Source organism: Tenrec ecaudatus, chromosome 4 (assembly GCF_050624435.1).
Source record: "Tenrec ecaudatus isolate mTenEca1 chromosome 4, mTenEca1.hap1, whole genome shotgun sequence".
NCBI lineage: Eukaryota > Metazoa > Chordata > Mammalia > Afrosoricida > Tenrecidae > Tenrec > Tenrec ecaudatus.
Genome location: NC_134533.1, coordinates 62,398,239 through 62,404,714, shown reverse-complemented (window position 1 = coordinate 62,404,714; position 6,476 = coordinate 62,398,239).

Here is a 6,476-nt window from a genome sequence, read left to right as displayed (position 1 = left end):
GTTAGGGCAAGGTGCCAGTTGATTCCCAAAGGAGCTGGTGGCAAAGCGACTGGAGGATCTGGCATCCCTGAGGGACATCTGGCCCCGAGCCACCTATTCTCCTTCTGACTCTGGGCAAGAACTTGTCCCACTCTGGGCCTCAATCTGAAATAAGTAGTTGGACTCAAAAAGCTTGAATGGTGCTTTTGGTTGTGACGGTGCCTTACGGGTGAGAAGACTGAAGTCTGGAGCACATAGCAACAGTAGTAGTAGTAGAACTGGCCCCAAGCCCTTGTCTCCCACCTTTTTCTTCCTCTTGTGCCTCTGGGTTCAATTCCTGACTTAGAGAGCTGGTCCTCCTTTTTTTTGTTAGTTGTTTGCTTGAGAGATTTGTTTAGCCAATTAGGCTTTGGGGCCCTCAAGGCAGGAACCACATCTGGTTCCTACCTCTCCAGCCCTTCATGTTTGGGCAACCATCAGGTGCTGACTGAAGGCTTGGCGAGTGAGAGAGGGAGTTGGTTGCCCAAGGCCCCACAGGGAGATAGCAGCAAAGCTAAGATCCCCACCAGGCTTTAGTGGTTCCCTGGCACTCCCAGGTGTCAGGATTGGAGTTCATTCACTCATCCAAAAGAGCATTTACCAAGCACCTACTGTGTACTATTGTGGATGTTAGTTTCCCTTCAGCTGCTTCCGACTGGGGACATCCCTTGTATGCGCAATAGAACTGCATCAGGTCTTGAAAAACAGATTGCCATCCCTGAATTCCAAAATGGGGTGGTGTGGGTTCAAGCCACCCACCTCTTGGCTCTCATTGTGCGCTCAAGCCTCTGAGCCACCCAGGGAGCCTTACTACACTCCAATTCCAACCCACAGCCATCGAGTCAAGGCTGACAGGGTAGAACTGCCCCTGTGAGTTTTCCAGACTGTAACCCTTCATGGGAGTCGAAAGCCCCATCTCTCTCTCTCTTTCTCTCTCTCTCTCTCTCTCTCTCTCTCTCTCTCTCTCTCTCTCTCTCTCTCTCTCTCTCTCTCTCTCGGAGTGACCTGTGATTTCGATTTGCTGACCTTGCGGTTAGCAGCCTAACATGAAGCTACTATGCCACCAGGCAGCTGTTCTAATGTCCGGAATACAAGAGCCACCTAAACGAGTCTACATTCCAGCATCGTGGTTCTCCACCTTCTTCATGCCGCGGCCCTTTCATACAGTTCCTCATGTTGTGGTGACCCCCCCAGCCATCGGAAAGATGTGTGTTCTGATGATCTTAGGCCACCCCTGTGAAAGGATCCTTCGACCCCCAAAGGGGTCACAACCCTTGTTCTAGCAAGAAGCAGCAGATGCCATTCAATCCACACCTGAGATCATGTGAGATGGTGACTAGAAGCGAAGCAGAGACTCGGACCGTGACTAGGATGGAGTTGGTTTAGGTTGCGTGAGTCAAAGACAAGGCCGTGATACTGTTCCCATGGGATCCCGATGAGTCGGAATCAACTCGATGGCAATGCATTTGGATTTGGGTTTGGATCAGAGAAGGCCTCTCTGAGGAACAGAGATCGCCAGATCAGAGGGAAAATCAGCTAGGCAGAGGGAAGAGCACGTGCAGGGACCCGCAGGCAGTGGGTGCTCTTCTCTGCAGAGCAAGAAAGTCTGAGTGGCTGAAAGGGGTGCTCAAGGGGGAGGTGCATCATGGTGAGAGGAGCTGGAGAGGTAGGCAGGGGCTTGATCATGCCCCCATGAGACGTTGCATTTTATTCTAAGTGAGACAGAACGTCATTATGGGATGTGAGAAGATTCATCTACAGTGGGCATTTAAGAAGTATCATTCGGACTCTGGAACTTCTTATGGCTGCTTCGAGAGGGCCCGTGGGTCTTTGACTCGGAAGGGAGAATCCTTGGCCCCAGGCAGGCAAAGGTGGTGGGTGACTGGCCAAGTGAGAGCCTTGCCTGTGGGTCTGGTCCTCCCCACCCCCCCATCCCACCCGCTCCACCCCCAACATTCAGGGGTGTTACAGAAGACCGTGCCTGCAAGATGTCTGGGCCCCCACTCCTTGATTATATTAATGCCAAAATGTATTAAAGAAGCGTGGTAGAAATGCCATTCTAATTGTTTCGTACACACGCCACTGGGAGGGAACTGATTGGACACAGCTCACAGGCAGTATGTTAATACGCTATTTTCATACGATGATAGCTATGCATAATCTCCCCTTCTCCCAGCTTTGCAGGGACCTGTTGTTAAGCAAGCCCCAGGAGAGAGGGGGGAAAGGCAATTTGACTTCAAGTCCACTCCCCGCCACATTAATTAGTCATGTGGCTGGGGAAAGGTGTGCTCACTTGGTACAAAGTAGACTTTATAATTTATACACCAGCTGTTTCCGTCCATTCTCCTCCCTGCCTGCCTCTAATGAAATCGTGTTACCAGAGAACTGACTGGCGTGAATTGAGCCTTTAATCCCATTGACCCTGGCCTGGCTGCTGGGGCCCTGGGGAGGGAGAGGGGAGGGGGGGCCTTTCAGCAAAGGGCTATGATGAGAAGGCCTGGACAGGCTTCACCCTCCCGCCCCCCCCCACTCGGGCTGGCGGGGCCCACACAATGGAGCAGCTTGGCAAAGGAAGGGGGTGCTGGAAGCTGGGGGTCTGCTTGACTAAGCAGCCCTCTTGGGGATCCCTGGAGGCTAGGATGGCACACATTTACTGCCTCATCTTCGGAGATCCAGCGAAGCACAACATTCTCATCTACATGGTTCCTTTACTTAGCGAACAAGCCAGGATAGACTACATAGCCAATAAGCTAACGCTTGCTTTTCTGGCCACGGGGGTCCAGGGGAAGAGAGAGGCAGGATTCCACAGAGGGGCGGGCTGTCCCCACTGCCCAGCAGCAAGCTTGATGTCCCCTGACCCAGGAGAGGAGGGGCACGGCAGAGGTGGGGACCAGCCTCCCTCTTGACTTCAGTCTGTGTGACCCCACAAAGGCAGGGCTGAGAAGTAAGGGTCACAAGGATGCTTCGCTTCCCCCGCCGCAAGCCCTGGCTCAAGAAAGAAGAGACAAACCAGGGAAACCAGGCATCCAGAGCCACTTAAGCAAATGCCTGCAAAGCAGAGCTCAGCGAAGCGGGAATAAACACACCAATTAGCACCGTGGCAGCCTCTTAAACAAACACATGGGACCAAGGCCTAGGTGGGGGAGGCTGCAGCTGCATCTGTCCGAAAAGGGCCAGAGGTTACAGCCAAGAAGCTGGATTTGAGGGAAGCTGGAAATGAGGAGGGTGGGGCTAAGACTGGGGGTGGGGTGGAGCTGGGGTGAGGTGAGGAGAAAGTGTTTGGGATGGGGCCAAAGCACTTGAAGGAGCAGCAAATGGGGTGGGGGTAGTGGCACGGCATGGCTGCTGAAGTGGGGGAGGAAGTAGAGGCTGGCTGGCATCTTGAATTTACCAGGTAACTCCAATATCCTCAGATGGGTATAAGGGCCACCTATCTGGAAAATCATTCTGAAGGAAGATGGGGCATCCCCAGAAGGCCCCCTTCCTGTGAAAGCCTGGCCCAGGCTCAGATACACTCTAGACCACTGGTTTTCACAACCGGCAGGTTGAGACCCCCTTAGTGGTCGAACGACCCTTTCTCAGGGGTCGCCTAAAACCATCAGAAAACTCATATTTCCAATGGTCTTAGGAACCGAGACACCGCTCCTCTCCAGGCAGGTCCGCCCACATACGAGCACCCAGCGTGAAGACTGTTACCCATGCTACACCATGTTTCAAGGCAAAATTTCATTTATTTGTCATTAGAAATAAATATTTCACAATATAGAATTACATATTGTTTTTGTGATGAATCACTATGCTTTCATGATGTTCAATTTGTAGCAATGAAAATAAATCCTGCCTATCAGATATTTACATGACGATTCATAACAGTAGAAAAATTACAGTTATGAAGTAGCAACGAAAATAATTTTATGGCTGGGGGTCACCACAACATGAGGAATTATATGAAAGGGTTGTGACATTGGAAAGGTTGAGAAACCCTGGTATAGAGACTTCTGCCTATTGCCTGGTCTTTGTAGCCCCTTGCTTTTCCCTCCCCCACCCTCAGGAAGAACAGCCTCCTTTCCTTGGCCCTGGGAACTGCAAGAGTCAGATCAGTCATTACCTCCGCGGAGCAGGGTCCCTCCCTGGCTGCCCACACCCCTTCAGCCCCTTGATGGCAGCAGGAGACAGCTCCACATCCCTTACACCTAGCAAGGGGTAGATCCTAGGGGACCTTCAGTGGCCTCTTTCCTTAACTATGCCTCAGTTTACTCATCTGTAAAATGGGGTTGGTGATTTCTCAGAGCCCTTCTGGCTGCCTGAAAGCCCCAGCTGGCTTCTGCCCCCCTCCCTCCCCAAACCCTAAAACCACACATCCTGGCCCGCTACAGGGAAGGGAGCATTTCGAAGCCACTTGAACCGTGCAGTGGGCATCCGAGCTGATTTATTACCTCTGAAATAGCCAGAGTGCTTCTTTTGCTTAATGGCACTTAAAAGAAAAAAGAAGAAGTCTGCCACCAGTCCTCTTTTTAATGAAAGTGTGGGGAACATCAGGGGAACCTATCCAGGGAGGGAAAATGAAGTTGTCATTTTTCAACATAATTAAACTTGGTTTTCAAAAAATCTCCTGATCTGAAATGTGAATTACGCTAATTACTTCTGGTGGCTGCAACATTGATTTCAGTGTTAACGTTAATGGACTTAATGGACATTGCTTTTCCCTCAGATGTGGCTTGGGACTTCTTGCTGAAGGTCCTGTTTGTCTACCCCAAGGGCCGCCTCTGGACCCACTAAACTCTGAAGACCTACCAAGTCTTTGGCTTCTGCTGCCAGAGGCTCCCCCCAATGGACTCCTCCTCTGTGGGAGGCTTTGGTGGTAGGTCAGAGGTCTCGGGGGACAATGGACTTTTCTTCTTTCAGGTGGATGTGAGTTGAACACCTACCACATGCTCCCACCACCTGAGGTCCCATAAGAGGACACAGGGAAGGCAAAGGCAGGCAGTCCCTGTTCCAGCAGTGGACTGGGAGGCTGGGAGGGAGACTGGCAGGAATGGGTGGAAGCCCTCCAGGCAGGCAGGACTGAGCCTTGGAGCCTGAAGCTTTCTCTGCCCTGAGGGGTCCTCAGGGGTGGCTCTGGGAACAAAGGTAGATGAACAAGGTGAAGGAGGTGGAGAGAGGGAGGGGATCTTGACTCTGTAACAGGAGGTGCAGGCACTGACTAGGAAGCATATAGGAGCCCGCAAGCAGGCCAGCGGCTCTTTGGCCCACGGGGCAGGAGGAGCAGCTGCAGGCTGGCTCTCCACTGCACAGTTCTTGGGCAGATGTGGGGGTGGTAGTAGACCTTGGCGAGCAGGGTGAGAAGCTTGGACCTGCTCTTTTTTTTGACCAAAAATAGATGGGGCACTGGTGTGGCCAGCATACTCTGGCCGTTGGAGGACCCTCTCTCAATAGGCAAATATGAGTAGGCACTCTCCCCCCAAACGGAAAAAAGCTCCCCTGAGCAGAGCTTTCATAGTACACATGTTTTCCCACTAGGGGAGCATCCAGGAACTCACTCTGAGTTAGTGCACCCAGTGTTGTCACCTGGGAAAGTTCTCTCTGGTCAGAGTGGACATTTTTGTAAAAGCAGTTTCACTCAAATCTCATTTTTTTGTGATGACTGATTTAAGAGAACAGTTTGGGGGTCTGAAATTTTGTTTCCCGCTCGGGGAAAAATGCTGCAGAAACTGTTGTGATGTTGAACACAGCTTACAGGGACAGCGCTGTGGGAAAAACTCAAGTATAAGAGTGGTTTCTCGTTTCAAAAAATATGAAATGTCGCTTGATGACAAGCCTCATTCAACTTCCCCAAAGGATGAAAATGTCAACTTGTAGTGCATTTGAAGTTCGTTTCACCAGGTCAGACTGTTAATCGAGCTTTCTATTTAGAGTTTCTGAAAAGATTGTGTAACAGTGTGTGACACAAAAAGGCTTGATGGGGACTGGGTTTGCACCTGCTCGTGCAGCCATCTCAGTGCGCCAGTTTTTGGCAAAATACAGCATGCCTCTCTTGCCCCACGCACCTGACCCACCTGACCTTTGCTCTGTGTGACTTCTTTTTGTTTTTGCGAATGAAAGGATGTGATGATGTAGAAGAAGTGAAGAAATAAAACGAGGAGGTGCTGTCAGCCATCCAAACAGATGAGTTTGAAAAATGTTTCCAAGAATGGAGTCCCAGACTTGACAAATGTATTAAGTGTAATGGCAGAGCACTTTGAAGGTGATAAGGTTGTTTTGTTTAAAAAAAATTTTAATTCATAGATTTGAAAAAAATTTCCAGTTTTTGGGGGTACCACCTCGTATGTCTTTGGGTACCCTGGCAACTGGTTGGCCCCAGTTGGTAGGCCTCCTCACCTCCTCCAGTGCCTGGACTCCTCCACTAACATGTCATTTGAACTAGGAGTTTGGGGTCTTTTCCTGAGGGTCTGTCAAAA